The sequence below is a fragment of the Oncorhynchus nerka genome, linkage group LG1 (assembly GCF_034236695.1).
Source record: "Oncorhynchus nerka isolate Pitt River linkage group LG1, Oner_Uvic_2.0, whole genome shotgun sequence".
Classification (NCBI taxonomy): Eukaryota; Metazoa; Chordata; class Actinopteri; order Salmoniformes; family Salmonidae; genus Oncorhynchus; species Oncorhynchus nerka.
In genome coordinates, this window is record NC_088396.1 from 9,592,937 (window position 1) to 9,616,896 (window position 23,960).

At 42.2% G+C, this 23,960-nt stretch overlaps 1 protein-coding gene across 2 annotated transcripts in view; it reads right to left on the reverse strand.

The window, feature by feature from the left end:
* The window catches only part of adarb1b (adenosine deaminase RNA specific B1b), a 171,360-nt gene that overhangs the window by 106,502 nt on the left and 40,898 nt on the right, over positions 1-23,960 (reverse strand). The window lies entirely within an intron of this gene.

Consider the following 23,960-nt stretch of genomic DNA (forward strand, 5'->3'; position numbering starts at 1 on the left):
TATTCTTCAGTGAGACAATTACACAAATTGTAATACCAAAAGACTCGCCAGAATGGCTTTCCAAGAGGTGTTGAGTGTTCCAGAGGGGTCCAGTCTCAGTCCTGACTTTAAATCTGCTTACAAATCTGAGACAAGTTTTGAATATTGCTGCTCATCAATGATTCCCAACCAAATTTACTAAGCTTGAGCAATTTTGACAAAAACAATGGATACATGTTGCCCTAAGAGTTGTGCAGAGTTGGTAAGGGGTGGGGGTTACTTTTTCCTTCACTTTGAAAATGTGGAGCAAGTTGTGTAGATCTGGATGGGAAAAAAAATACAATGTAAAATGTGACAACTGTGAAAGAGGTGTGTAGACTTTCACTAGGCACCGTATTCATGTAGACGATTCGGCTCAACGTACGCAATATGTCATGGAAGTGGATGTAACGGTGACACAAAGAGAACGACAGGAACATTACTTCAGTACACTGTTCATAAAATGCTAAATGAACGCAAATACTGCTGCTTGCTAGCACTCGGTTATGTAGCAACGACGGGGACTGAGCTCAATCAAAAAATGAATCTACGAGCAAAATGATTCCCATTTAGCTGGAAGAAGAAAGAGAAGAGAAAAAAAGCACTGTGCCGCACTTAAGTGAGTTGCTCAGCCGACCAAATTGAGGCAAGGGTGGGATGAGTGGTGCAGTCCATATGACAGCTGCACGATGTGTCTGAAGCAGCCACTTTCCATCCACCGCGTCTTATCACGGCCCAAGTGTGTGTGGAGGAGATGGAGGAGGGCCTCGGCATTCCAGGCCCTCACCAAGGTGCGTCCTCGGTGTGAGGGGAGTGATGCCGGCACAGCAGAAGATACTCCAGACAATGGCAACTTGATTTGATGCCACAGGGATCTTCATAAGATCATGGCGAGCTTGAAAGTTTGGTCGATATCCTGTGGTTTGTCATGAGCCATTTTTTTTTGCGTAATAAGGTTGTGGCATTGGCATCATGGTAAATTGCAACAACCCGACACGGTATGGCATGACAGGTATCATGTCATTAGTGGTAATGTCATTCAAGACACATTATAACTCACTGCATGGTTATGGTAATCCATTATGAGGTTTTAGGACATTGTTTTGATTTATGGCCCCGTGCAGCCCTGCCCCGGATGTCTTCGCTTCGTACCTCCATTCATAATAACAGAGGAAAAATTGGAGGGAACGCTACAGAGGATGGCAAACACATAGGATGACATCACCCTGGCTTAAAAACACATTCTAGAAATAGAGCAGCATATCCTGTCATTCACCGAGACCAGGGAACTAGTGACGCTACAGTTAAATTAAGCAACTCCCCAGACGCATCCACCTCACACGTTATCATATCCACACACACACACACACACACGCTAGAACATATGCAAGAGAGGGACTGAGGTTAAATTAGGCATCGTATCCCACTGCTGATTGTGACAGGAATATCCACTCTCACGCACTCACACAAAACACACTGCACACGCAATACACTTGTAAATTCTACTCCCTATGGGATATGATAATGCTCATCTGCATATTCATGTCGGCATTGTCACAAACATTTATAGGTAGGGCCCAGTGTACCCCTAGGGAGCAGCAGTGGTCGCAGCGGTAGTGGCGGGTGCATTGCTACTAGCATTGACATGACATGCTAGCTGTTTCCATAGACTTCCAGTCATTGAGCCAACAACTATCCATTTAAAAGTGCGCCCCGGGAAGAAATAATATATATTTTGGTATACATTTTTTGTGGGGTGGTTGCAGCAATTTAGCAGCGGTGGGGAAACACTGGGTAGGCCTATACAACCACACACACACACACACACACACACACACCCTCCAACTCTCAATTACAGCATTCATCTTCTCAACATGTATCCAAGCTACTGTAATTGGCCACATTTATCGGAATACAAATTCATGAAACCAATCATTTTTGATGAATGGCCCAGTTCGACTTGATGCATAATAGCCATTAGAGAAAAGCCTGGGCAAGTCATAATCCATCCACTGGGACAAAGGCGAGAGGAAATTGAGAAATAACTGACACAATCCTCTTATTTTCTGACTCAATGCGGCAGAGAGCAGCTTTGTAATCACTTCATTTTTCACGTCTCTGCACCTTCTCGGGAAAACGTTGATGGCCGCTGAAGAGCCCGGTGCACAAAAAAAAGGGCCAGACAAAAGAGAAACAAGGGCTTGGCAGCCAGGCGGAAGCATCCATTACAACGGCTCGAGTTTCCAGTCTGTTTTTGTCAAAGGCGGGTGACAAAAGAGCGGGTTCGAGAGGGGAAGGGGGGGGCTTGTCGACCAGGGGGTCGTCTGTGGGTGATACCTATGACGTGGTGTTCCTGTCTAGTCAAGAGGGAGCTTGTCGATTGGATAAAGACATCCAATGAAGATATTACAGGGAGGGAGATGAATGAATGGGGAAACGCTATAGAGTGAGGTACATTCTGACACCCAAGGTCAACGATGGCAAAAACACTTAGTGATAGTGAAGAATCTCCCACAGACTAGAGACGATTAAACTGTTCTGTAGCCTGGGTGACAATTTGTTTCTGATTGAAAAGTTGGTATTTTCTTAACAAGGCAACAAATGTAGCGATGTTAAATATAGACCGGTAACCAGGCTAGCTATCTTGTGACACGGGAGCAAAATTCCTCCTTGATGCAGCCAGAGGGAGAGACTGCTGCCAACATCTCAACTGACTGAAAGACATTCGTGCCCTTTATTTTTCGGCATCAGACCTGCCTAATTCTCACATTCTCACCTAATTCTCACATTGTTTAGGTATTTAATAGACCAAATTACAAAGTCTGTTAAATGTTCTTGCAATTTGTAGTCTGACATTTCAGATTTACATTTGATCATTTTTCAAAGTTCTTTAGATGTAGTGAACTACTTTTTCAAAGTACAGTGCATTCGGGAAAGTATTCAGACCCCTTCCCCTTTCCCACATTTTGTTACATTACAGCCTCATTTACCCTCATCAATCTACACACAATAACCCATAATGACAAAGCAAAAACAGGATCTTAGAATCTTTTGCAACTGTATTAAATATAAAAACACAGAAATACCTTATTTACATAAGTATTCAGACACTTTGCTATGAGACTCGAAATTGAGCTCAGGTGCATCCTGTGTCCACTGATCATCCTTGAGATGTTTCTACAACTTAATTGGAGTCCATCTGTGGTAAATTCAATTAATTAGATGTGATTTGGAAAGGCACACACCTGTCTACATTTGAAGTCGGAAGTTTACATACACTTAGGTTGGAGTCATTAAAATTAGTTTTTCAACCACTCCACAAATGTTTTGTTAACAACTATAGTTTTGGCAAGTCGGTAAGGACATCTACTTTGTGCATGACACAAGTACTTTTCCCAACAATTGTTTACAGACCGATTATTTCACTTGTAATTCACTGCATCACAATTCCACTGGGTCAGAAGTTTACATACACTAAGTTGACTGTGCCTGTAAACAGCTTGGGAAATTCCAGAAAATGATGTCATAGCTTTAGAAACTTCTGATAAGCTAATTGACATAATTTGAGTCAATTGGAGATGTACCTGTGGATGTATTTCAAGGCCTACCTTCAAAGTTGTCAACGCTGTCAAAGGTGCTTCAACAAAGTACTGAGTAAAGGGTCTGAATACTTTTATGTGATATTTCAGTTTTTTTTTTTTAAATATACATTTGCAAAAGTTTCTACAAACTTGTTTTTGCTTTGTCACTATGGGGTATTGTGTGTAGATTAATGAGGGAAAATAACTATCTAATCAATTTTAGAATAAGGCTGTAATGTAACAATATGTGGACAAATACTTTCCAAATGCACTGTATCTGTAGTTACGTAAACTATATGGGTAGCTTTAATAAGCTTTAGCGTAGCTTAACTTCTTCCAGTGTGAAGTCATTGGTAGCTTGGTTGTCATAGACGTGTGTGTATAGGTGCCAGGGTTGTCAGGCGCAGGAGAATCGAACTTGGTCAAATTGAGTAGTTTAATAACTTAAAAACACAGCTCCAAAACCATGACAATGAACAAAACAAAGTGGGTACGAGGACCCGTCGCGCACAAACATGATAAATGAACAACAAACGACCTCTGACAAGGACCTGAGGGGAAAGAGGGTTAAATACACAATAGGTAATGAATGGGATTGGAACCAGGTGTGTAGGAAGACAAGACAAAACCAAAGAAAAATGAAAAATGGATCAATGATGGCTAGAAGACCGGTGACGTCGACCGCCGAGCACCGCCCGAACAAACAGAGGCACGGACTTCGGCAAAAGTCGGGACATTGGCAAACTATATTTTCAGAGTAGCTTCCTCAACACTGCAGCTAAGACAGGACACCTTGATTAAAATAAACATGTTTTCAAATCAAATTGTATTTGTCACATGCGCTGAATACAAGTGTAGACTTTACCGTGAAATGCTTACTTACAAGCCCTTTCCCAATAATGCAGTTAAAAAGTAAGAAAATTAACAAATAGATCAAAAGAAAATAGTAACACAATAAAATAACAATAACGAGGCTATATACAGGTTTTATACAAGGAGTACCGGTACTGAGTCAGTATACTGGAGTACGAGGTAGTTTGGGGATTTTGGTTTTTGTTATTGTTAAATTAAGTGAATTTACACAGAATTACGGTAACGCAATAAGATCATGGGTCCCCGAGCTGTACTACACAGAAATGCATAATTATGGATATAACTGTCATTCTCTTCATGGTGATGTATCCTGAATAGGTACACAAAAGGTAGAAGTATGCAATATCACACGTTGCATATATGGGTATTATTATACACACTGGCTCCGCCCCCAAACAAGACCACATTTGGTTGGTCTGGACCTGACCAAATCTGAACCAATCCTAGACCAACGTGTAATCGTCTATGTTTTACAAGTTTAGACATCACAGCACAGCACATCACATCACACAGTAGAGTAGAGTTCAGTACAGTAAAGTATAGTTCAGTACATTATACTGTATTCGAGTGTGCTCTACTGTACTGATCTATACTCTACATTTCTTTACTGTACTGATCTATAATCTACATTTCTTTACTGTACTGATCTATAATCTACATTTCTTTACTGTACTCTACTGATCGATACTTTACTGTACTCTACTGTACTGATCTATTCTCTCATTTGTTAAAAAAAAAAAAAAAAAAAAAAAAAAAGTTTTACAGTACTCTACTGTGATTCACTGTACTGTATTGTGCTGTCCAAACTTGTGAAAGATACACATCAATGATTGGTTCAGATTTTGTCCGCCAATCATGTACGTCCATGTTTGGGCCAAATCAAGGCTGAACCAGACCAAAAGTCAACGTCTGCAGATGCTGGTTACAGTAAATGGAAAGAGAGGGGACTCATTGGTAGGTGTCGTCAGTAAGAGCCAGGAGAGGTGACATTAACTGGAGAGAGAGAGAGAAGAGAGGCAGAGAGACAGAAGGAGGGGTTGTCCGGACTTTTTTCACACTTTCTTTGACCACCAGATGACAGAAAGAAAACTCTAATGAGCTGAACATAACAGTATGCCAGTGGAAGGGACTAACAGTAGAGAGACTGTAGCATGTGACCCAACTATGATTTCTCATTGTAGCCAATTCTTTTGTTGCCCTGAAGAGCAACAAAAGTGCTGGAGAGACAACACTAGCAATTAGTTGCTTCAATTGCTGCAAAGAGAACTGGTCAGCAACCAACCACAATAATGTAACTGACCAATTTCAAACGCAGTTGGGAAGCACTATGCACTCAAAGTCAACTGTACATACCACTAGACTGAAAATCTAGCGCCAATGTTTATACTACAACTGCAAATATCCTGAATGGGGCATATAAAGGCTGCCCACTGTCAATCTCACCCAATGAAAGTGCTCTGCCCCCCCCCCCCCCTCCATCAGAGAGCTCCTATTGGCTTAGCCATGGAAATGACTGACAGTGTGTGATAATCCCCACCCGCAGGGTTCTAAGGACACCCATCTCCAATCACTACCATCATTATCTCTCAAACAGACCCAACACAGTTCATTATTAATGACTAGCCAGGGCATACACAGGCCGGGTCCTCCCGCTCATTCAAAGGGGGCTGGGAAACAGGTGGGACGACCAAGGAGGAAAATGGCAAAGAAGAGCAAGAGCATAGTCATCACTAGAACACAACACTGGTTATGTCCCAATAAGAAAAAATGTCAATAAAAAAGGAAAGTTATCGACAAGACAAGGTTCAATTCCCTAAGGTATTCAGGAGATGAATACCCATTTGAATGCAGGAACGTGTAGGATGCAGGAAAATGCAGGAATGGCATTTCTCACACAATTCATATTTTTCAATTAGGCCTGTTATATTGGAATTTCAACCTGTATACATTTTGTATTCTAGTGGGAACCTATTAATGTGGGATGCAATTCTTGTGGGAGGCTTTCTTTAATCATGTTTCTCTCTGCCATGGTAGGATTTGCACTGTCAAAGGACATTTTTTCAGCCTGCGCTTCAGCCTCAATCTCTCAGTACAATATGGGTGGATGAGACATACTCCTAATTGAAGGCTGCTTCAAATCAATAACCTGCTAACTAGCAAGAGACCTGAATTCCCTGAGCCAAGAGAGCTACGTCGAGATCACTTTGAAGAAATATGAATACAACTGGCTTAATTCTGGGGCTCAAACTGATTGGCTAGATGATGGTGATTGATGATCTACGATAATCTTTTCATGCTTCAGTGGTTGAAGCTTCATGTGATGCTTGGTGTTTAATAGAGCGTCGCTGGTGCTAAATCCTTGTGTGGTCTCCATTTTGGAACAGAACCGAGTCGCAGCCTCGTGGTCCTAAGCGGTGATGATGGAGGCCTCACACCCGCTAGATCACCAAGAGCCAATGACGGAGCAGAAGGAGAGAACAGAAACTCCAATCGCAGGACTACATTGCCATTATCTGAGCACATACTGACACTAAAGAGGACACTTAGGCATTTACCATTGGAGACAAAGTTGTACTTGTATATTTTATTCAAACTAAGTGGGATTTGTTATCTCAAAAAAGTATGGAGCACATTAAACCAGAACACTATGCCTTGTCAGGACACAGGAGGGTTGCAAACAAAGGACATCTCATTTGCTTATTTTTGATTGGTGGGAATTATTAAAAACATCCAGGAGGGACAAGCAGATGGAGAGGTAATTAGCTGTGTGTGTGTGTGTGTACTGACTAGTAATTTCCCTCTAATTTCACCTTCTCTCCTCTCCCTCCTATTTCTATCTCCATCATAAATAACCTTGTCTGTCACCTCCCAGTCGCCCCTTTAAGAGTGGGTGGGGGGAGGGGTTTCACTGCAACACCAAGCCCAACATAGGCCGGAACACGAGAGGAATGCATATTGTCAATCTGTAACATTCATTTTGCATCACCAGAATTTAATAAAACCTTAACTCATATTGAAAAAGAGAGCCTCCGCATGATAACCTCGGAGACCAAAACAGACCACCATTTTTAAGCTAGCAAATGACTGGTGGCAATGCAAAGAGGACATTCTACCAAGTATTTTCTGTGGGTGGAACAGAATATAGGCTACTATATTATGATGTATGACTATCTGAAGTTACTAGTGGGGTGAAGATTAGGGCTTCATCTTTTCCCGGTATTTTGCAAATGTTCCATCCCGAGAAGAAATCACTTTTCTCCTGAGTAACCTTGGTATTTGCCGGCAAAAGCGGAAGAGCCATTCAGAAGCATTATAAAGCACATTAATACATCTGGATTTGATTACATTTACATTTACATTTAAGTAATTTAGCAGACGCTCTTATCCAGAGCGACTTACAAATTGGTGCGTTCACCTTAAGACATCCAGTGGAACAGCCACTTTACAATAGTGCATCTAAATCTTTTAAGGGGGGGGGGTGAGAAGGATTACTTTATCCTATCCTAGGTATTCCTGAAAGAGGTGGGGTTTCAGGTGTCTCCGGAAGGTGGTGATTGACTCCGCTGTCCTGGCGTCGTGAGGGAGTTTGTTCCACCATTGGGGGCCAGAGCAGCGAACAGTTTTGACTGGGCTGCGCGGGAACTGTACTTCCTCAGTGGTAGGGAGGCGAGCAGGCCAGAGGTGGTGATTAGAGCTTTGATCAGCAACAAAAAAAAAACAAAGCTGATGCTACCGGGGCCTGACGAGCCACATCAAATACATTTACATTAACGACATTTAATGAGCCCAAGCCCAATAAAGCCCAAATGATTGTGCCGTTATCCAACACATATACGGTTTAGACTACAGCACATTACGCACAACAGAAAAACAAAAGCCCCATAGATGTAGCTAGCTATATGCTCTCTTGGGTAAATAAATTAAACCAGCTCCAGTAGGCGAATCTGTTTTAGTGTGAACTGTATTACTGTACTGTATTGTATTATACTGGATTGCATTATACTATAGTGTATGGACTGGAATTACCTACGTCACTCAAACCATGATAAAGCAGAAGAGAGCATGTGATTCTGGTGCAGCACATGCAGCCTACATAGTTACAAATATAGACTGGCGAATTTGATTTTAATTGTGAAATATAATAAGGCCTATTTGTATAAATAGTAGGTTGACGTATATATACCTTTCATAATATTACCCCTAATGTTATTAGCCTTCCTCCTCTTTCTCTCTCTATTGTTGCTTCATTCCTTTCATAATTCATTCGAATGACATCCTTGAATAATATAGGACTGGAATTAGATGCAGAATGCTTTCACTTCTCTTCACGAAGAGTGAATAGTTATGGGTCTGAATAAATACTGTAACTGCTATAGCCTACTGCCACTGCGTGTTCGCTCTTCTTTCAAACTACCTGCGAGTTCTATTGGCTGTTCTAGTTAACATTCAGCAAAAAATAGCTTGTGTCCCGCTTCGAATAGTCCTGCCTAACTCAGTTGCCGGTGAGTAAGGAGAATGGATATCACCGTGAGGCCAATGGTGACTTTAAAACAGTTCCAGAATTGAATGGCTGTGATAGGAAAAAACTGAGGGTGGATCAACAACATTGTAGTTACTTCACAGTACTAACCGAATTGACAGAGTGAAAGAATGAAGGAAGCCTGTACAGAATAAACATATTCCAAAGCATCCTGTTAGTAGTAAGGCACTAAAGTAAAACTGCCTAAATGTCCTGAATACAAAGCGTTATGTTTGGGGCAAATCCAACACAACACTGAGTATCACTCTTCCTATTTTCAAGCGTGGTGGTGGCTGCATCATGTTATGGGTATGTTTGTCATCGGCAAGAACTAGGGAGTTTTTTATGATAAAAAATTCTATGCCAAGACATGAAAATGTCTGTCTAGCAATGACCAAAAACCAACTGGACAGAGCTTGAAGAATTTTAAATAGAATAACGTGCAAATATTGTACAAACCAGGTGTGCAATGCTCTTAGAGTCTTACCCAGAAAGACTCCCAGCTGTAATCACTGCCAAAGATTATTCTAGCTATATTGACTCAGGGGGTTAAATACATATCTAATCAGAATATATTAGTGTTTTATAACTGTTAGAATTTTTCTTCCACTTTGTGACATTAGAGCATTTTGTGTCGATCGTTGACAAAAAAATGTAACAACAAAATGTGGAAAAAGGAAAGAGGTGTGAATGTTTTCTGAGGGCACTGTAGATTTTATTTTTTATTTCACCTTTATTTAACCAGGTAGGCTCGTTGAGAACAAGTTTTCATTTACAACTGCGACCTGGCCAAGATAAAGCAAAGCAGTGTGACACAAACTACAACACATAGTTGCACATGGAATAAACAAGCGTATGGTCAATAACACAATAGAAAAAAGAAAGTCTATATACAGTGTGTGCAAATCGCATGAGGAGGTAAGGCAATAAATAGTAGCCATAGTAGCGAAGTAATTATAATTCAGCAAATTAACACTGGAGTGATAGATGAGTAGAAATACTGGTGTGCAAAAGAGCAGAAAAGTAAATAAAAATCAATATGGGGATGAGGTAGGTAGATTGGATGGGCTATGTACCGCTGCAGCGATCGGTTAGCTGCTCATATACAGTGGGGAGAACAAGTATTTGATAACCTGCAAAATCGGCAGTGTTTCCTACTTACAAAGTATGTAGAGGTCTGTATTTTTTATCATAGGTACACTTCAACTGTGAGAGACGGAATCTAAAACAAAAATCCAGAAAATCACATTGTTTGATTTTTAAGTAATTAATTTGCATTTTATTGCATGACATAAGTATTTGATCACCTACCAACCAGTAAGAATTCCGGCTCTCACAGAACTGTTAGTTTTTCTTTAAGAAGCCCACTTGTTCTCCACTCATTACCTATATTAACTGCACCTGTTTGAACTCGTTACCTGTATAAAAGACACCTGTCCACACACTCAATCAAACAGACTCCAACCTCTCCACAATGGCCAAGGCCAGAGAGCTGTGTACGGACATCAGTGTTAAATTGTAGACCTGCACAAGGCTGGAATGGGCTACAGGACAATAAGCAAGCAACTTGGTGAGAAGGCAACAACTGTTGGAGAAATTATTAGAAAATGGAAGATCTCCCCTCGTGGGGCATCAATGATCATGAGGAAGGTGAGGGATCAGCCCAGAACTACACGGCAGGACCTGGTCAATGACCTGAAGAGAGCTGGGACCACAGTCTCAAAGAAACTCATTAGTAACACACTACGCCGTCATGGATTAAAATCCTGCAGCGCACGCAAGGTCCCCCTGCTCAAGTTTGCCAATGACCGTCTGAATGATCCAGAGGAGGAATGGGAGAAGGTCATGTGGTCTGATGAGACAAAAATAGAGCTTTTTGGTCTAAACTCCACCAAGAAGGATTAGTACAACCCCAAGAACACCATCCCAACCGTGAAGCATGGAGGTGGAAACATCATACTTTGGGGATGCTTTTCTGCAAAGGGGACAGGACGACTGCAGCATATTGAGGGGAGGATGGATGGGGCCATGTATCGCGAGATCTTGGCCAACAACCTCCTTCCCTCAGTAAGAGCATTGAAGATGGGTCGTGGCTGGGTCTTCCAGCATGACAACGACCCGAAACACACAGCCAGGGCAACTAAGGAGTGGCTCCGTAAGAAGCATCTCAAGGTCCTGGAGTGGCCTAGCCAGTCTCCAGACCTGAACCCAATAGAAAATCTTTGGAGGGAGCTGAAAGTCCGTATTGCCCAGCGACAGCCCCGAAACCTGAAGGATCTGGAGAAGGTCTGTATGGAGGAGTGGGCCAAAATCCCTGCTGCAGTGTGTGCAAACATGGTCAAGAACTACAGGAAACGTATGATCTCTGTAATTGCGAACAAAGGTTTCTGTACCAAATATTAAGTTCTGCTTTTCTGATGTATCAAATACTTATGTCATGCAATAAAATGCAAATTAATTACTTAAAAATCATACAATGTGATTTTCTGGATTTTTGTTTTAGATTCTGTCTCTCACAGTTGAAGTGTACCCATGATAAAAAATTACAGACCTCTACATGCTTTGTAAGTAGGAAAACCTGCAAAATCAGCAGTGTATCAAATACTTGTTCTCCCCACTGTATATAAATGAAGATTAGCATTACAGTCAAATCAAAGACGCCGATACTGAGGATATTTAGTACAAAAAAAATCAGTGATGATAACGATGAAAGGATAAAATGATACTGTTGTGTAATCCTTTAATCATTATCATTCACTGATTTGTGATAATGATGACAATAGCCAAGATGCAACAGGCTGCGTGAGCTGATGACATTCAGAGGTTCCGTCTCGAAACTCAATTTTGAAAATCCACACTTCAGAGAACTGTCATTTTCATTCTCTCACCATCATGTCATTTCATCTCGCTCTCTCTCGTCTCTCACTCACGCATGCACGCACAGAGGGAAATCCTTGGCGTGAGAATGCCATAAATCAACAAAAAAGAAGAAAGACAGCAGTGGTATGCAGGGTGGTATGCTGCTGGATGTAAAGGATCTAGCCAAAGCATTTACTTTGAATTATATATATTTTTTTATTATAAGCTTGCCTTGCTGTTCATAATTTGTTTTAAAGTCAATCAATTTTATAATTAGGGGGTGCTTATCGAGCCCATTTTCACTGTATGAAGTGGGTAACTTGTACTGGTGTGAAATGGAAATACTTTATTTTTTTGCATATCCCACCTGACCTAGTCGGCTCCTAACCGCCGGGCTACCTGCCGACCCTGCAACAAAATAACAGTGGAGAAAAAAAAGAGGACAAGGTAACGGTAGAGTAGAACAAGTCAATGAGAGGGTGGCTCAGACAAAAAGAGGAGAGAAGGTAACGGTAGAGTAGAACAAGTCAATGAGAGGGTGGCTCAGACAAAAAGAGGAGAGAAGGTAACGGTAGAGTAGAACAAGTCAATGAGAGGGTGGCTCAGACAAAAAGAGGAGAGAAGGTAACGGTAGAGTAGAACAAGTCAATGAGAGGGTGGCTCAGACAAAAAGAGGAGAGAAGGTAACGGTAGAGTAGAACAAGTCAATGAGAGGGTGGCTCAGACAAAAAGAGGAGAGAAGGTAACGGTAGAGTAGAACAAGTCAATGAGAGGGTGGCTCAGACAAAAAGAGGAGAGAAGGTAACGGTAGAGTAGAACAAGTCAATGAGAGGGTGGCTCAGACAAAAAGAGGAGAGAAGGTAACGGTAGAGTAGAACAAGTCAATGAGAGGGTGGCTCAGAAACAAAGAGAAGACAAGGTAACGGTAGAGTAGAACAAGTCAATGAGAGGGTGGCTCAGAAACAAAGAGAAGAGAGAAAGATATGTGATGGAGACGTGGGGAATGGGAAAAGAGGCGAGGGAGAGAGAGATCAGTCGGAACACAGGTGGCCACTGCGGTGTATAACAGTGCTTGTGTAATTTATTCAACTTGTCCCACCAATCAGAACCTATTTCCTACCAGGGACGGAGGCTGCTGCAGCACAGCTCTAGTGGATGTGGCCAGGGGAGAGAGAGTCCTTGGCAACACAAGCAAATGAGAGAGAGATGGGGAAAAGAGAGCAGGAGAGAGAGAGAGAGAGAGAGAGAGAGAGAGAGAGAGAGAGAGAGAGAGAGAGAGAGAGAGAGAGAGCAATGGAGAGCAAGGATGAGAGATCCAAGAGACAGAAATATGACCCTCGCAGATGTAACGTCCCAAACTCCCCACACACACATAAAAACACCCACCCCGGGCTGTTCCTTCCTTGTGTGTGTTTGTTTTCACGTGTGTGTGCCTGCATGCGTGTGGTGGGAGAGAAATTAACAGCAGAGCAGGGAGCATCAGAGGCAGAGGCTCCGTCTCAGAGAGTGTGTGTCCCCACTCAGGGAGAGACCATTCCCCAGCAGGGTGAGTGGGAACCAAGCATCATGACATCCAATCACACTCACAGACCTTCTATTCTCAGTGTCCCTCTGTGTGTACGTGTGCATTTTGAGTTGGGACTCAATGGTCCATAGATCTGTTTAGGGTCCCAAACAACTCTAAAGCGCGCAGGCTTGCGGAACTGTTTCGGAGTGGATCCAAAGAAAGTAGACATTGGGTGTCTGTGTGTGATCATTATGAGGCTGTGAGCATATCGCATGCGAGTGCTATTGTGTCCATTTCAGTTAGCGTGACTCTGCGTCTTTCTAGGACACCCTTTGTTATTGCTCCGTGCACTCGGCCGAGGCAGAACTTGCTTTAAAATAGACTTCACTTCATTTCGCTTCTGCTCAAGCCCTCCAAAACCAGTTCCATTCATTTAATTCAGCCAAACCCATCAATCAAGTTGTCCATCAAATAGTGGAGAACTGTTTAAAAAGCCTCGTCTGCTCCTCTGGCCAGGAAAGCTATCTTCTTTTTTTTTTGATGTCAATATGGCCGCATTGATCGCTATAAAAACGTGGAATTAAATATTGATCTACTACCCCTGTTTCGCGGAATTTTAACAATCCTCAAAATGCCCTTGTGGTCGCTAGTCTGTCTGTGGTAAAACGTGACCGCTCTAAAAGACTTTCAGGTGGCTGTGGAGGGGGCAGTCATGGTAGCTGTGCTTTGTGACTAGACACAGACCTCTTTAAAGACCTCTCTCTCTCTCACTGTTAACTGATCATATAGTAAATACGATTTACTGGACGATTTACTAAATAAGTATGTGAAGTCTTCGCAAAGTGGCCTAGAATAATGTTTTTCAATATAACACTGGTCCTGGAGAGCTAGGACCAGGGCTGCGGGTTTTTGGGGGCATGGAAAAGGCAGGAGGCAGAAAAAGGGCAAGCATGAGTGGCCAAGAGAGGAGAGGAGATAAGAGAGAAGAAAAATGGTACTGGAACACCTTAAGATGGATGCATCTGCACATGTGTATGCGTGCACGTGTAGACACAGGGAAATTCTTCCCTCAAAGCGAGTGCAATGCGGTGGCTGACCATTCCTGAGGCGTCAGCATTCCCCCCCCCCCCCTCTCGCTCTCTCTCCTCTCCATTTGACGGGCCTCCTCTTAATCTTCCCCAGGCCATCTACCTCCTCCCTCGCTCATGAAAGGAGGAAGGCAGCAGAGAGGACAAACTCCATTGATCCACATCCCATTCATTCAGTCGGAGGAGGAGGAGGAGAAAGAATCCCCTGTCCGGTGCTCTCTATCAAAGCCCATCACCGGGCAGTGTGTATTCTTCACTAGTTGATATGCAGCGTTGACGTCAGAATACAGAGGGAACACTGTACAGTACAATAACCAGGCAGAAATTAGGTAATAGTCCAGCTACACGCCAAGCCATTCGGAAGGTGAATTCAAATGAGATTTGAGTAGAGGGGCTCTTCACGTGAATGTTGGAGATTCCATTTCAGTGAATGTATTCAACTGTCAGTGATCAAGCGATGAACTGGGTGTATGTGTCTGTATTTCTGTTCCCCAATTCATTAACTCTGTCACGGTCGTCCTCCTCTTCATCTGAAGAGGAGAGGCGAGAAGGATCGGAGGACCAAAATGCGGCGTGGTATGTGTTCATCATTAATTTTAATAAAGAAAACACTGAACACTGAAACCCTATACAAAAACAATAAACGAAATAACAACCGTGACGCTAATGCGAACTGCGCTGAAACAAGCAATCAACATAGACAATCACCCACAAACAAACAGTGCAACCCAGGCTACCTAAGTATGATTCTCAATCAGAGACAACTAATGACACCTGCCTCTGATTGAGAACCATACTAGGCCGAAACATAGAAATCCCCAAATCATAGAAAAACAAACATAGACTGCCCACCCCAACTCACGCCCTGACCATACTAAATAATGACAAAACAGGAAATAAAGGTCAGAACGTGACAAACTCTCAAAAGAGTGATTCTTATAACACATTCACTCTCTCATACAAACAAAGGCACTGTATAGACTATTTAATCAAAAGGAAATCCTAAAGTGAACTTTGAAAGCAGGGAATATGCTTTGAATTGACCACAACCCTTTTGGAATAATAAAGCCGAATTGACCGCCTCCCTGTTGCAATTTGAAAACCGAGGCTTTGCAAATATCAGAAGAACTCAAATAACTGAGGAGAAAAATTAGACACACTTTTGAGACACACTTGGTACTCTGTTCGTTCAAAAAACATTTCGGGCCAAGTTCATGTTTCACAATTTGCAAAAAAAATCAATTTCAATTGATGGTGTGTACGTCACATACTGTACATAGAGTAAGCCTGTGTGTGTGTGTGCATGTATACACTTCACTAGCAAACAAATCTTGCATGGAGATTAAAGGACGGCTCCTCACAGCTCTGACCTAGAATGATTAGCAATGGCTTACGCAGATTTTTTTATCACGTGTGACTGATCAAAACAGTATTGTGTCAAGAGGAAACCAGGTCTCCTTTTAAGACAGAGAGAGAGAGCGAGAGAAATGAGACCCAAGCATAGCAACCCCCACTGACCATGGAGCATAACATAGCCAAAGAGCGAGGGAGCAAAAGAATAACAAAAAGCAGCGAAAGTGCCAAGTACATTCTCCACAGAGTTGAGAGCAGATGTCTTTTTTAAATGAACCAACGACTCATTCGAGTTGTTCTGCGCTGATATTTAAAATAAAATAAAAAATTTAAATCTCAATTCTTAAACCTACCAGGATTTCTGTTAGCAGGTAAGTTTAGGCTCAATAAATCAATAAAAATGAAGTTGTCAAATCCATATAATAGAAGAGAAAGGGGAGACAAATACAAAATGGCTTCCATCTAACCTGGAGGAGGAGATGATTGTCCAAAAACAAACAAAAGTAGGCTACTTTTCATCGTCTTCTCTTTACAAGAATAGTCTTTTGTTTTCGAAACTGTTTTTCCGCGATTGTATTTTTAAATATTGCGATATACCTGGCTGGGTCTCTCTGCTTTTCACTGACAGCCACAACTCAACAATCACCTATTTGGTATTTGCCGTTCGCTCTGCCCGAATTGTCGGCCCTTCCAACTGTAGGCTATTTGATTTAAAACAATAAACCTTTTTTTTTTAAAGAGCTAATGATCCTCTGTGGACAAATCATGCTTTCTGGTGTAGTAGCCTATTTTGAATGATTTGATTTATTTCTGTATAGACGGGAGAAAGTTAATTATGCTATATTGTTTTGGCAATTTAATTTAGTTGACTTTGGGGAAAGCTTCACTTCCGCTAGCCTTATGGACGCGCCGCCTACGTACTGTACTCTAACATCTTCAAATTTGCTCATCGGATTTCGTTGCATGTTCTGTTAAGATGAATGACCATAAACTAAATGTGATTTCTGTCATTCTGAGAACCGTGGGTGGATGCCCTAATCAGGTTACACAACCACTGCATATGGTTCCGGTAAGTGTCCGGTGAATTAAAATGGAAACTCTTTGTCCTCTGTTGTTTAGTGGTTTATTTTGTTTGCTGAAATGTAATAAAATGTTAAGCAAACACAACCACGGACTGTTTCCTTGTTGAGATTCAAATTGACACATGCGTATTGACTTGTCATCTTAGAGCAACAGCAAATGGGGAAACAGTCGGTGGTCGCATTTGATTTAATGTTTTACTAAAAAGTATCGATTTCAGAAAAAAAAAAAGGCACGCAACAACAGAGGACAAACATAGATGCATATTAAGTGTTTAGGAGTTTACACTTTTGAAGTATCAACGCATAGCGACTCAAAGGAGTCGGAAGTTCTTTTAAAATACTCTAGTCGACGCTCAGAGGTACTTGGAAATCCTACCCCCATCCATCCTTCCATAGAGCATTATAAAAATGCACCACAGCGCTAAAGTGTCATCTCCGCCCGGCAACAGTCTCTCTGGAGAATGGCGTGGTTTGAGGCCATGTTGGTACGACACATGGAGGACGACTCAATCTGAATTAAGATTCAAACGAGTGGGGAGAGCCCAGAGTTTAAACAAATAGATCATTAAATCAATCAGTATCAATTAGCAAACCTGCAGATTCGCGAAGCCAGCAGCCAATATTCCCAATTTAATAATGTTTGCCTTAGAGCTATACATACATAACATAGGACAATACACCCCCCCCCCCCCCCCCCTGTGTACAACCATGGAAAAATGTACTTGGAATTAGAACAAGTGCCTTGGAGGGCCTCTGGAATACACAGACATCTAGATTTTGCTATCCTTCTCTCCTGGTATGTGGATGTCTATTTGACCTTGAAAAGGATATGCTCAAAAAGCATTCTTATACTCAGGCAAAGGTACACTTGCTGGATTGTATTAATCGCAGCGTGAGTAGAACTGATATGAACAACATGCATATCCAGGAATGGCACTCGTAATGGACTGAATGGAAAATGTCTCTCTATATAACATAAAAGCACAACTGGGTTCACAAGGGACATTCTTAAACTGCACATTTGTTAGGCTTGTGTGTAAGCTCACCCACCATGGCAAACATTAAAAACCCTCCATGTCGCTCGCTCATGAATATTTCAAGATTTCTTAAAGGGGGGGGAGCAAATTACACCCACAGATGCAGGCCTGTGATTGAATAATACATGTCAGTGCATCATTTCCCGCAATTTTAGGAATACCAAGGTTGAAATGAGAAATGTGTTGTGGTGTGAAAAAAAAAATAGGGCAGGAAGATGTGCCAGTTACTGGCTCTTCTCTCTGGCTACAGCCCCACTGCATTGTCCTGGTTCACTGAGCAGGAGGAGAGGTTGTCTTTCAAGTCCCACATCAGCGAGAGCGAAGGTTCCATCAAAGGTGTCCCCCCCCCACCCCCCAAAAAAACTCCATTATGATGGGGGTGGGGGACACCGCTGTCCTGATTGCACTTGGGCAGGGGCGGGGGTGTATGTGAAGGCGACTGGAGAAGTGAGAGGCGGCTGACAGCTAACGCACAAAGTCTTGCCCACACTGTCACACGCACAACCCCTAGGCTGACCACTGCCACCAGCCCTATGGTCGTCAGTACAGTATCAGAACTAAAAAAGAGCATCACCTTTCACATCTCATTCCATGAACTAATGTGAAGCTAGTTTCCGGGTATATGGGAGATACTAGAACATGCCTCTGTAAAAGTCAAGGTCAAAAGGATAAAGGTTGGTGGGGGGGGTAACGCGTGGTCTATGTCCACACGAGTAAGCGTCAACCCAGAGCAGAAGATTAAACAGAGACAATAACACTTTTCAAGTTACTGTGGGGATGGAAATAAACTTCTCTCCAATCAGAAGCTTGAAGGATACGGCGGCCCACTTATCTGGCCCATTCAGCAGCATGAGAGTCAAGCACGAAGAAGTGTCAGACTCTGTGACGATGGGAGACAAATAACTGCTACAGAGCCATCAATCAAAGGATGATGTATTACTGTGTCTGACAGCTCCGTCGTCACACACACACACACAAAAAATAAGCAGGTACACACACACACACATAAACCATGAGTCTCAGCTCACTAACTAGCCGCTAAGCCACTTCATCTCTGCCCCAGAGTCATCAAACACTAGCAAAACTGTGCTGTGTGTCTTCATTGTCTGTGGTTGACTAACAATGCGAAAGGGACAGGAAAGTACCAGGCCTCAGAACAAAAGTAATTACTACTTTATCAAACATATATTTTCAATGTTTGACTTACTGCAGACGAATGAATAGATGTTTTCCTAAATTGTGTACTAATTGGACAACAAAACTGTAAGCTACTTTACCATGATGATTAGAGTGATTAAATCGGATGATTAGAGTGACTATGATGATTAGAGTGACAACGATGATTAGAGTGACTACGATGATTAGAGTGACTACGATGATTAGAGTGACAACGATGATTAGACAACGATGATTAGACTACGATGATTAGAATTACTGATGATTAGAGTGACAACGATGATTAGAGTGACAACGATGATTAGAGTGACAACGATGATTAGAGTGACAATGATGATTAGAGTGACTATGATGATTAGAATTACTGATGATTAGAGTGACTAAATTATGCAACAAAGAATCATGATGAATCGCCTTGTCAAGCAACAAGCCTGGGACTTAATCGCAATTGTGTGAAGTCATCATTCGGAGCATTCAAAAGCCTTTTACGCACAGTGTGAGAGCCAAGTTGAGAGATACAGTACATGGTCTGAGGCATTGAAAGTACGTCAACCTTGCATCTCAGGAGTCATCCTCTGTGTGAGGCCTCCTTTCCCTTGACTCCTCAGCCAAATGGGGCAATGCAATTAAGCAAAGGACAAATAGATGACAAACAACGTTTGAGATGGAAAAACAGAAGTCATCTTAATTCCGGCATCTCCAGTCTCCAGTCAGCGAGAAACCCCCTAAAGGTTGATGACACTCATCATTTTGATGATCCTGGGATTGTTATTTAAAGTGAAACCCCTTTGCACCACATGTCAGACCCGGGTGAAGTGAACCGCATAAGACACCAAAAGCCTGGGTGGCACTGCCAAGCGTTCAGGCTCTGACAGTCAGGCACAATTTAGGGAGGGAGTTGGGTGCATCTGGGGCTTCTATTCAGCCAAATATCTAAGAGGGGGAACACAAGAAATCCAACAAAACGTGGGATTTTTTTGGTTTGCCCACAACATAAAAGCACACACAGGCTTTTCTGGCTGATTGGACCTCAGCAGTGATGGGGGAAGAAAAAGAGGGAGAATCACAACTATGGCACCCTTCTTGCATTTGGGGCCCTTCCACTGGTGTTGCTAAACGCATTCAGCTTCTGATCAGAGGAGATCTGCCAAGACACATCGGATTCATTTGACATCTGCGCTAGAGTCCCCCCCCCCCCTTCTCCAAGGGACTTTATCTGACTATTGTCATAGAGTGGCTCTCTGAAGAAGTCAGGGTTCTCACACGTAGGACCCAAAGACCCCCAAGAGGAATACATTGGGCCCGTGTGCACACACATGCACACAAGACACACACAGTAGACACATTTTCACACAAGCCTGCCACCGGCCAGACATATCAGACAGATTACGACCCATCATCTTCTACATCTCACTGCTTGTTCGCTCTGATCCCGCTGAGACATTTCAGTCACTCCCATCCCAAACAAAACATGCAAATGCAGCCCAGCAGTGGCCTGGCAGTCCACAAAATCTTCTCAGTGGAGAGGAAACAAAAGCTGATTTAATTTTGGGTTTGCACTGGGCAAAAAATGTATATTGTTGATTTGTCATGTCCATACTGGTATCAGGGAAGGATACAGTTTACATAGAGGAGACCTTTTGTAAGGAATTGCAATATGTTAAGAGATTGGTTGACTGACGACAAATTGTCGCTACATTTGGAACAAAACATAGATTGCGTAGGGCTGACAAGATAACGGTAAACTGTGCAGGCAAGGTGATTGAATCTAAAGCAAGTGTAAGTTATCTTGGTGTGTCCCTTGATCAATCCCTTTCTGGAGACCTGACTGCGGAAAAATGTGTTTCTGAAATGGCGAACAAATTGAAACGTTCATATCGTAACACGAGCTGTTTTAACATTGAAGTTAAGAAACTGCTTGTCTCAACCTTGATTCAGTGTCATTTTGATTATGCCTGCTCTACTTGGTATAGTGGGCTATCAAAAAAGCTGAAAAAGATCATGCAGGTCATGCAAAATAACATTATCAGGTATATGCTGAATGTCCCCCCTAGGACCCACATAGGGGTACAGGAGTTCCGGGAGGTGGGCTTGTTGCCTTTGAAGTCCAGAGTGGACCAACTTAAACTTAATCATATGTTTGACATCTTAAATGATCGTGCCCCAGGTTATATGAAAAAAAAACACTTTGAAATCGTCTAGAACCAACACAGTTACAATTCCAGAGCTAGTGTTATGTATTGTAAAATCCCAAGAGTAAACAGTACTGCGAGGAGCACGTTTTCCTATACAGGCACTTGTCTATGGAATAGACAACAACAAAAAAAGTAGAAATAGCTTTAAAAAGCAGGCAAAGGTGTTCATTTGGACAAGGTTGTCTAAGTAAGAGAAACCACTCCCCTTGATACACCTGACCAGCCATAGGGTACACTATTTGAATGATAGGTATGATGTGCAATGAATAGATCGGTTTTTTTTAAGGTCGAAATGGGAAATGAATATGGTTGAATTTTACGGTTAGGGAGAAGTGTAGTGAATAGTATTATACACAAAATGTAAAGCCAGAAGCCATAGCTAATTAGATTTGAGCTCTCCGTGGATACAGGGAAAGCAACACAGGGAGAGTGAAGCAACAGAAACAAACAGTCATCGGGTGGAGTAGCTTTTAATATACGCTGTAGGCTGCTCTGGATAATGCCAAATTGTGTTGAAAATGTTAGCATTACTGGAATGCATTTAATGCTGTATGGTAACGTTCAGTTTGTCGGTAGCAATTATGCCATATAAAAGTATAATGATGCACTTACTCTTGCATTGAAGGCGACAACACAGCACAGGGAAACATACAATAATATGAAACAGGCCTAATGATAAACTATGGGACAGAAAACATAGATCCCTAGCTTTTGGGCTGTATAAAATATTGCTGTTAGGCTATGTACTAAGTACTATGATACTTTTAGAGGTGTAGGCCATGTAATGCAGTGGGAGGCTGTGCAGTTGCTGCCGCAGGTCGCTGTCAGGAAGAGCAGGGCTCAGCCGACCTGACACCGTCTCATGCTCTCTGTCCGGGCACCCATTTCTCATGATCAGCGTGGGCATTACAAACAGGTCAGATGCTCTGCATACCCGAATGGAGACCTCTGTTATAAGAATGTATCTCACACACACCCACTTCCAGAGGCATTTTCAAACCTACTACAGAGTAGAGGTTGACCGATTAATCGGAATGGCCGATTAATTAGGGCCGATTTCAAGTTTTCATAACAATCGGAAATCTGTATTTTTGGGCGCCGATTTGCCGATTTTTTTCTTTATTTAACTAGGCAAGTCAGCTAAGAACTCATTGTTATTTACAATGACGGCCTAGGAACGGTGGGTTAACTGCCTTGTTCAGAGGTAGAACGACAGATTTTCACCTTGTCAGCTCGGGGGATCCAAACTTGCAACCTTACAGTTAACTAGTCCAACGCAATAACGACCTGCCTCTCTCTCGTTGCACTCCACAAGGAGACTGCCTGTTACGCGAATGCAATAAGCCAAGGTAAGTTGCTAGCTAGCATTAAACTTATCTTATAAAAAACAATCAATCATAATCCCTAGTTAACTACACATGGTTGATGATATTACTAGATATTATCTAGCGTGTCTTGCGTTGCATATAATCTGACTGAGCATACAAGCCTACAAGTATCTGACTGGCTAGCTAGTTAACGCATGCTAACTAGAGGGACGGAAGCTATGCTGTTTCACTGACAATACTAAAGTGCCTATAAGAACATCCAATAGTCAAAGGTTAATAAAATACAAATGGTATAGAGGGAAATAGTCCTATAATTCCTATAATAACTACAACCTAAAACTTCTTACCTGGGAATATTGAAGACTCATGTTTAAAGGAACCACCAGCTTTCATATGTTCTCATGTTCTGAGCAAGGAACTGAAACGTTAGCTTTCTTGCATTGCATAGCACAAATTGCACTTTTACTTTCTTCTTCAACACTTAGTTTTTTGCATTATTTACTTGAGGCTAAATTGATTTTATTGATGTATTATATTAAGTTAAAATAAGTGTTCATTCAGTATTGTTGTAATTGTCATTATTACAAATACATTTTAAAAGAAATTTGGTCCTCCAATCATTGGTATCGGCGTTGAAAAATCATACTCGGTCGACCTCTACTACAGAGGTCCTGTTTACACTCACCATGAGGGTTATTCAAACCAAGCTCAGCAATCAAACAGGCAACTGGCAGCACTGTATTCACAACTACATAATAGTCCAAGTACAGCTGTAAATTGCCATTGATCTTATGAGTAAGCAGATCTATGGAGTGCGCTGAGGCCCAGCGTGGTGAGCTTGGCTGTGTATGGCACATAAAGATGCCTGCTGCTGGTTTTCGACAGGGAGAGTGCTTCCTCCTGAACAGCAGATGTTGCTAGTTGGATTCACAGCTCGCTGGTAAAGTAACCTCTAGAGTTCAACGCATCCCGTTTTAACCCTCCAACATCCAGACATTTTAAATGCATACAGCTGGATTTCAAATCGGTGCATATGTAATATACTCCCAAAGTATATGTTTTTTTATAAACCGCCAAAGTTTCACTGGGTTTTAGCCAGGACCTTAAGTAGGGGCAATGTAAAAAATTAAATAAAAAGATAAGATCTGTAAGCAGTGTACACTGAAGTGAGCCCCGCGTCGGGCATCAGGATCTCAGTTTAAGCCTGGCTTATGGCCCAAACAGCCTGAGTGATTCACAGCCCGGGACAAAAGGAGAGGATCGGCTTGGACTCCATTCTCTTAAAACCAGAGGAAACAAGAGGAGTCAGGGATTACACCAGATAAATCACTACGCCGGAGCTAC